The 8,772-nt window shown below is 46.3% G+C and overlaps 1 long non-coding RNA gene across 1 annotated transcript in view; it reads right to left on the bottom strand.

The window, feature by feature from the left end:
• Window positions 1–865: 865 nt before the first annotated feature.
• LOC119584320 overlaps window positions 866–8,772 on the bottom strand; it is a 67,784-nt gene continuing 59,877 nt past the window's right edge. Inside the window, exons 4-5 of the long non-coding RNA XR_005229798.1 lie at window positions 8,045–8,080; window positions 866–1,007 (exon numbers count right to left, since the gene is read on the bottom strand). This is a non-coding gene — a long non-coding RNA (uncharacterized LOC119584320). The remainder of the gene's footprint in view (window positions 1,008–8,044; window positions 8,081–8,772) is intronic.

Raw genomic sequence — 8,772 nt, 5'->3', positions numbered from 1 at the left:
TCTCGCAACATAATTTCTCTCCTCGACATTCCAGGCATCTTACTTCAAGTCTCACCCCCCTTCCCCTCCCCCTTCCCTTCTCCTCCCCTCCGCTCCCCTCCCCTTCTCCTCGCCTCCTTCCTCTTCCCTTCCCCCATCTCCCTTTCCCTCCACCTTCCTCCCTCCCTCTCCACCTACCTCTCCCTCAAGTCTCCCCCTTTTCCCTTCCCCTTACCCCTACCCCCTTGCCCCCACACCTCCCTCTCCCGTTCCCTCCCCCACCTTTCCTTTTCCTCCACTCCAACTTCCCTCTCACTCCTCTTCCTCTCCTCATTCCCCTTCCCCTCCACCTCTCATCAAGTCTCCCCCCCCCTTCTCCTACTCCATCCTCTCGCCTCCTGCCACATCTCAGCCCTCCCCCCCCCTTCAACCAAGGGAATTGCGTCATCGACAATAAAAAGTTATCTGAAACACCTGCGCGTTATGTGACATCTTAGTAGCAGTGAGAGAAAGAAATAGAGAAAAAGAGAGAGAGGGAGAGAGGGAGAGAGGAGAGAGAGGGAGAGGAGAGTGAGAGTGAGAGTGAGAGAGAGCGAGAGAGCGAGAGAGTGAGAGAGGGAGAGAGAGAGAGAGAGAGAGAGAGAGAGAGAGAGAGAAAAAAACTAACAAAAGAGAAAGAGAGAGAAAGAAACCAGACGGAAACAAAACAAAAAACAGAAAAAAAATGACAGAGAGAGAGGAGAGAGAGAGAGAGAGAGAGAGAGAGAGAGAGAGAGAGAGAGAGAGAGAGAGAGAGAGAGAGAGAGAGAGAGAGAGAGAAGAAAAAAAAAAACTAACAAAAGAGAAAGAGAGAAAGAAAACCAGACGGAAACAAAACAAAAAACAGAAAAAAAATGACAACCAACCCAAGCCATTGCTCACCATTTGCACAAGCCTATCCTCCTCCGAACAAAGGGTGCCATTCGCCATTCGCCATTCGCCCCCAGTGCCGCCCGTCCCTTGGCACTCCCGCTGGCATCGAAGGTAACCTGAGCGGGGGAAACAAATGCCTTTAGAATCCTTCATTAGATAAGTCTTAGAAATGAATGTACGCGTGTAATATACATGCATACATACGCACGTACATATATACACAGACATACACTTACATGTATACATATATAATGTCTCCCGAGATATATGTGACTTTTACTTTCACTCACCACCCCCCTTCCCCCCCATCCCCAGCACATCCCTCGAATCAAATAATAATAACGAAAAAATGGTGTGTGTATTATTGTATGTATGTAAGCATGTGCGTGTGTGTGTGCGTGCGCGTGTTTGTGTTTGTTGGTGTGTGTGTGTGTGTGTGTGTGTGTGTGTGTGTGTGTGTGTGTGTGTGTGTGTGTGTGTGTGTGTGTGTGTGTGTGTGTGTGTGTGTGGTGTGTGTGTGTGCGCGCGTGCGTGAAAATAAAAACAATAAATCAGTAGCTTAGTCGAGATGGTGATGGAAAAATTAAAGAGACAAAAGGGAGAAAGAAGGGAGAGGAGCAGAAGAAGAAATAAGAAGGAAGAGAAGAAAAGGAGACATGTAGGAGGTGGGGGGGGGGGCGAGATGAGGGGAAATGAGGGGACGAAGAAGGAGAAAGGAAGGTAAAACAGAGAAATGGAGGAAATGAGAAAGAGGGAGGGAGAATTTCAAAATAAATGAAAATAATAGTAAGTAAGAAAGAAAATAAGAAAGAATGAGAATGAGCGACAGGAAAAGAGAAATAAGAAGTGTGTAAATAATAGAGGCAAAAAACAGAAAATGGAATAAGCGCAAAGCACAACAACGAACAAAAAATTCGAAAAAGAATAGAAAAAACGAAAAGCGAAATTTAAAGAAGAAAAATAAATAAAAATAAACATAAAAAGTAAACATAAATAAACAAATAACCAAAATATACACGGAAAACGAAAAAAAAAAAAAAAAATAGGCAAAGGAGACGAACAAACCCGCCAAGACTAGAAAAAAAAAAGATCATAGAGGCCAAAACCCCATGTATTTCCGAGGCAAAATCCGCCTTAATGAACCCATCACAGAAAACGTGGGAGTCTGCACACCCGCCATACACCTAATTGCATTCACGTGATTTATTCTAAACGTGATTATACTCCATATAAATAATAGTAAAAAAATATATATATATATATATAATGTTTATTAAAAAAGAAAGAAAGAAAAAAAAATCATGCTTATATGTCAACTTTTTCATTTGTCTCGGGAGAGGGGGGAGGGTTTATGGAGGGGGGTGGGGGAGGGTGAAGAAAGGGAGGGTCAAGGGTGAGGTAAGGGTGAAGGGAGAAGGGAGGGTCAAGGGTGAGGTAAGGGTGAAGGGAGAAGGGAGAGACTTACGGTTTAAATGAGGCTTAAAGTGAAGGGGAAGAGGTAAGTATATTAGGGTAAAGGGAGAAGAGTAGAACAGGGTGAGAATGAAAGAGGATTAAGGGAGAATTAAGGGTGAAAGAAGTGGTTAAGGGACTGAAGGTGAGGGTAAAGGAAAGGGTTGTGAGAAAGAGCGATGTGCGTGAGAGTAGGCGCGCAACGAAAAGGAAAAGGAAAAGGAAAAGGAAAGAGAGAGAGAGAGAGAGAGAGAGAGAGAGAGAGAGAGAGAGAGAGAGAGAGAGAGAGAGAGAGAGAGAGAGAGAGAGAGAGAAAAAAAGAAGAAAAATAATTTCCTCTTCCTCGTCTCTTCTTCCTTATCTTGCTTTCTACTCTCAACTTTTATATCATCCTCTTCTTTCCCATCATCGCTAATCTCTTCATTTTCCTCTCTCTCTTCTTCTTCTTCCCCTCTTATCTTCTTCTGTACCCCTTTCCCCACTTCCACCTCCTCCTCCTCGTCCATTTCTTCTTCCACCTCCTCCTCCTCCTCGTCCATTTCTTCTTCCACCTCCTCCTCCTCGTCCATCTCTCCTTCCACCTCCTCCTCCTCCTCGTCCATTTCTTCTTCCACCTCCTCTTCCACCTCGTCCTTCCACCTCCTCCACCTCGTCCTTCCACCTCCTCCACCTCGTCCTTCCACCTCCTCCACCTCGTCCTCCACCTCCTCCACCTCGTCCCGCCACCTCCTCCACCTCGTCCTTCCACCCTCCACCTGTCCTTCCACCTCCTCCACCTCGCCCTTCCACCTCCTCCACCTCGTCCTTCCACCTCCTCCACCTCGTCCTTCCACCTCCTCCACCTCGTCCTTCCACCTCCTCCACCTCGTCCTTCCACCTCCTCCACCACGTCCTTCCACCTCCTCCACCTCGTCCTTCCACCTCCTCCACCTCGTCCTTCCACCTCCTCCACCTCGTCCTTCCACCTCCTCCGCTCCCGAGGACCTTCTGCTCGTCCTTTAGCTTCCCATGCAAAAGCCCTTCAATTATGAGACTTAATTCCTCACACAACGCTACCCTGTTCCCCTCTCCTCTCCCCTCGCCCTCGCTTCCTCCTCTTCTTCTGGTTTCTCTTTCTCTTTCTCTGTTTGTGATTCATCTCTCTCTCTCTCTCTCTTTCTCTCACTCTGTTTCTCTTGCTTCTTTCTTCTCTCTCTCTCTTTCTCTCACTCTGTTTCTCTTGTCTCTTTCCTTATCTCTCTCTTCTTCCTTTCCTTAATTCACTTCTCTGTCTGTGTCTCTTTCTCTCTCTCCATTTCTTGCCTTAATTCACTTCCATTTTTCTTTATTATATTTCTCTATGATTCATGTACATCTTTCATTTCTCTCTTTTCCTTTATTCACTTGTCTCTCTTCATTCTTTCGTTAATCCATCTTTCTTCCTCTTTCTCCCTTTTCTCCATCTTTCTCTTTTTTCCTTCCCTCTCTCTGTTATGGTTTCTCTCTTGCATTCTTATTATTTTATCTTTATTTATTTATTTATTTATTTATACTTATCACTGTATTCATCACTTACTTTGCCATGCCTTGACTTTTTTCTTTTTTTTTTAATTCTAATCTTTCTTATCTCTCTCATTTTTGGTAACCACGTGCGCTTCGCTTATCAACCTGTTTATTATCCTTTTTTTATTGACCAAGTTCCCGTAATTCCTTATTTTTTACATTTTCTTTATTGTCACAATTATCGCCAGTTCTCTCTTCTTTCTCCACATTAAATTCGTTGCGTTCCCTTTCAATTTATTTGCATTTATTCAACTACGTCTATTTCATGTCCAATTTCTTGTTATTTTCGTTTCTATAACTTACGTTTTACTTCTCTCTCTCTCTCTCTCTCTCTCTCTCTCTTTCTCTCTCTCTCTCTAGCTAGTTATTTCTTCTCTTTCTCTGTTTCTGTTTCTGTTTCTCTCTCTCTCTCTCTCTCTCTCTCTCACACACACACACACACACACAAACGCACGCACACACACACACACACGCACGCACACACACACACAGATATCACGAATCCCTAACCACCCCTCTCCATCTCTCTCTCCCTCTCTTTCCTCTTATCCCTCTCCTTCTCCCTTTCCCTCCAAGTACAAATTTCGTCCTCCCTCTCCCTCTCACCCAACTCTCCTTCTCCCTCTCCCTCTCACCCAACTCTCCTTTTCCCTCTCTCCTCCATTTCCAATCCCTCGCCCTCCCCCCCTCCCTCTCATTTCAGCTCCAAGCACAAATTTCGCCCTCCCTCTCTCCCTCTTCCTCTCATTTCAGCTCCAACCACAAATTCGGCTCTCCTTCTCTCCCTCTTCCTCCCCCTCCCTTTCTTCCTCTTCCTCTTGCTCTCCCTCTCCTCGCACCTCCAACCTCAAATTCGGCCCTCCTCCTCCCTGTCCCCTATCCCTATCCCCCTCTCTCTTCCTCCCTCTCCTCGCACCTCCAACCACAGATTCGGGCCTCCTTCTCCCCTCTCCCTCTCCCTCTCCTCGCACCTCCAACCACAGATTCGGGCCCCCTTCTCCCTCTCCCTCTCCCTCTCCTGCACCTCACACAATTCGGGCTCCTTCTCCCCTCTCCCTCTCCCTCTCCTCGCACCTCCAACAACAGATTCGGGCCTCCTTCTCCCCTCTCCCTCTCTCCCTCTCCCTCTCCTCGCACCTCCAACCACAGATTCGGGCCTCCTTCTCCCCAAGTCTTTTCCTCAGCCTCCGCCTCGCACAGCCGTTCCCTACAATAAACAAAGGGTAAACACTAATTAGGCGAGGCGGGGAGCCGTTCAGGTAAGATGGGGTGGGGGTTGAAGAGGGAGGGGGAGGTTGGAAAGTGGGGTTGAAGTGGGAGGGAGAGGGGTGGAGAAGGGAAAAGAGAGGAGAGAGTGGAAGGGAAAGGTAGAGAGAGAGAGATGAAGAGGGAAAGAAGGAGAAGAAAAGGAAAGAGAAGGGAGGGAACACAAGGTAACACCCCCCCCGCTCTTTCATACTTCCTTAACCCACCCCCCCTCCCTCACCCTCACCTCCTCCAAACTCCCCACCTCTTCTCCCCTCTCCCCCCTCCCCATACACCCCCCCCTCCCGCGAAATCATAGTTTCGGGGCAAGACAAACGCTTAATTGCAACCCTCCACTACCCTCCATTATTCTTCCATTCCCCGATAATTGCAAGCTAATTGCAACCTCTTTTGATAAGCTTTCCCCACTAACCTGAACTTCAGCTGAGGAGGGGGAAGGGGGGGAGAGGAGGGGGCGGGGAGGGGGAAGCAACAAATTATGGAAACACGAAAGAAGAAGAAGAAGAAACCAGGAGGAAAGACGTGGAAGAAGAGGATTTTAAAAAATTATGAAGTGGGGAGGAAGAGAAGAGAAAGGGAAATCCGGATATATACATACACACACACACACACACACACACACACACACACACACACACACACACACACACACACACACACACACACACACCTCTCGAGAAGGGCTTGTTCGGACGCTGTAGGGAGAAGGGAAATTCTGCGCGGATTACCCCCGTATTAAGGCAGACTTGCCTCGCCGAGCGCTAGGATTTCTCGAGTGTTTCCCCTTCGTCAAAACACCAGCTTAGGCCACGACGAAGAGGAAGAGCAGCGAAGGACGATTAACTTCGCTCCCGGTGCATGGTGGTGAGGAGGAGGAGGAGGATATGAATAATAGGAATGATAATAATCATAATAATAGGCTCATTGTTGATGATGGTAATAACAACGAGGAGGATTTGATAAGAAAGGAAAAGAAAATTAGTAGGAGACGAACAAAAACGGGGAGGGAGGGAGGGAGGGAAAGGGAGGGAAAGGGAGGGAGGGAGGAAGGGAGAGGGGGGAGAGAGAAGAGATAACAGAAAGAAGCAAAAAAAAAAGCAACAAAAAAGACGTAAAAGATTTAAAAATGATAAGTAAAGAGAAGAGAAGGATAAACCAGACAAAACTCCCCACGCGACCACACACCGAAAGACCACAACAGCACACGACACGAGACACACATGGACATATCTACCTATGACTGCTCCGGGGAGGGCTTGGCGGGCGGGTAGGGAAGGGAATTGTGGGCGGGTTTAGGTTATTAAGGGCGGCTTGCCTGGAGCGTAGGTTTTCTGAGTGTTGCTTGGTGTCGGAAAGCTAGGTCGGCGGGCGGATGAGGTAGAGATAGTGAGTGGGACGATTCTCGGTCAGTGGGTTATGGTAGTGGGTGGGGGGTGGGTGGGAGGTAGGTAGAAGAGGGACTGGGTAGTATTAATAATGGCGGGTGGTGATGGGTTAAATAGTAACGGGTGGTGTGGATAAGAAGGGATAGTAGAGACGGGCGAGGGAGGGAGGGAGGAAGGGGGGGGGAGAGTAAGGGGGGGAGGCGGGATGGAAAGGAACAAAATAGAGCGAAAGGCAGAGGTATGTAAATGGATAGTTGAGGAGGCTCCCGGCGAGTGCTTATGAAAGTGGGGTTGGTGGAAGGGGATAGTGAGTGGGCGGGGGGAGCGAGTGGAGTATTATCACTGTAAGATGGGGGGTGGGTGGGCGGCTGGCGGGTGGGAAGGTAGGTGGGCGGGCGGGTGGGTAGGTGGATAGTTGAGTGGGCGGGTGGGTGAGTGGGTTTATGAGTAAGTGGGTGGGTGGGTGGGTGGGAAGGTGGATAGTTGAGTGGGCGGGTGGGTAGGTGGTTATGAGTTAAGTGGGGGGTGGGTGAGTGGGTTTAGAGTAGTGGGTGGGGGGTGGGTGGGAAGGGATAAGTTGAGTGGGCGGGTGGCGTGAGTGGGTTTATGAGTAAGTGGGTGGGTGGGTGGGTGGGAAGGTGGATAGTTGAGTGGGCGGGTGGGTGAGTGGGTTTATGAGTAAGTGGGTGGTGGGGGGTGGGAAGGTAGGTGGGTGGGCGGGCGGGTGTGAAGGTGGATAGTTGAGTGGGCGGGTGGGTGAGTGGGTTTATGAGTAAGTGGGTGGTGGGTGGGGTGGGTGGTATTTGGGGGTGTGGTAGGTGGTGTGGGGCGGGTGGGTGAGTGGGTTTATGAGTAAGTGGGTGGGTGGGTGGGTGGGAAGGTAGGTGGGTGGGCGGGTGTGAGTGGATGAGTTGGGTGGGTGGGGGTGGGTGAGGGGTGTTGAGTAAGTGGGTGGGTGGGTGGGTGGGTGAGTGAGTGAGTGAGTGAGTGAGTGAGTGAGTGAGTGAGTGAGTGGGGGGTGCATAGGTAGGCGGATGGATAGACAAACAGACAGACACTTGCACAAAACATAACAATAACGCCAGTGGTGGTGGCATGACTCACAAAAAATATAATTAACACTATCAATGATACTAATAACGACAATAATAATAACCTTTGTATACAGTAATTGCAATAATGATAAAAAACAATGATTATAATAATAATAATAACAAAATAATAATAATAAAAAAAACAACGCAATCATAATATTGATAATAACAAAAACAACAACAGAGCAACAATAACAATAACAATAACAATAGTAATGATAATAATAATACAATAATAATAATAATAATAATAATAATTATTATTATTATTATTATCATTATCATTAATAGCATTAGTAATAATAGCACTAACATCAATAACAATAACAATATAACAAATCCAGTAACGAAGACAAAATATAATAATAATAATAATAATAATAATAATAACAATAAAAACCGCAAATAACCTACCGACAAAGCGAATTTCTGCAAGTCATCATTGCCATCCTGTAAAGAAGAGAAAAGGAATTAAATATATGGATCATAAAATGACAGTAAAAAAAAGAAAAAGAAAAAAAAAATATATATATATATATACATATATATATAATATATATATATATATATTATAATATAATCATATTTTATATTATAATATATATATATATATATATATATAATGAAATCAATAAAAATATAAAATATCGTCTGTACCTTTGCAATTCTAATAATTTGGTATATTCCGTACTCTCTCTCTACCTCTATTGCCTCCTCTCCCTCTCTCTTCCTTCCTCTCCTCTCCTCTCTCTCTCCTTTTCATCTCTCCTCTCTCTCTCCTCTCCTCCTCTCCTCTCTTCCTCTTTTCCTCTCCCTCTCCCTCACACACACACCGCCACCACCCACCCCACCCTCCAGCGCACGCGACACTGAACTCAAAAGTAATAAGTGAGTTAATGAAATAGACGGTAATAATGTCGATGAAAAAAAAAAAAAAAAGTTTTAACGGTAATAAAATAATGACGCTGTTGGTGATGAGGTCATATTGCCTTTGCATGATCATCGTAATAAGGGTGACGCGAGGGGGTTGAGGGTGACTCGTGGAATTCAATAAGGGTTGTGAGGGTGGCGCCTCTCTCTCTCTTTCTTTCTTTCTCTCTCTTTCTCTTTTCTCTCTCTCTCTCTCTTTTCTTTTTTTCCTC

The sequence above is a fragment of the Penaeus monodon genome, chromosome 18, assembly GCF_015228065.2.
Source record: "Penaeus monodon isolate SGIC_2016 chromosome 18, NSTDA_Pmon_1, whole genome shotgun sequence".
In the NCBI taxonomy this organism is placed as follows: Eukaryota; Metazoa; Arthropoda; class Malacostraca; order Decapoda; family Penaeidae; genus Penaeus; species Penaeus monodon.
This window is presented reverse-complemented; position numbering and strand designations above follow the sequence as displayed.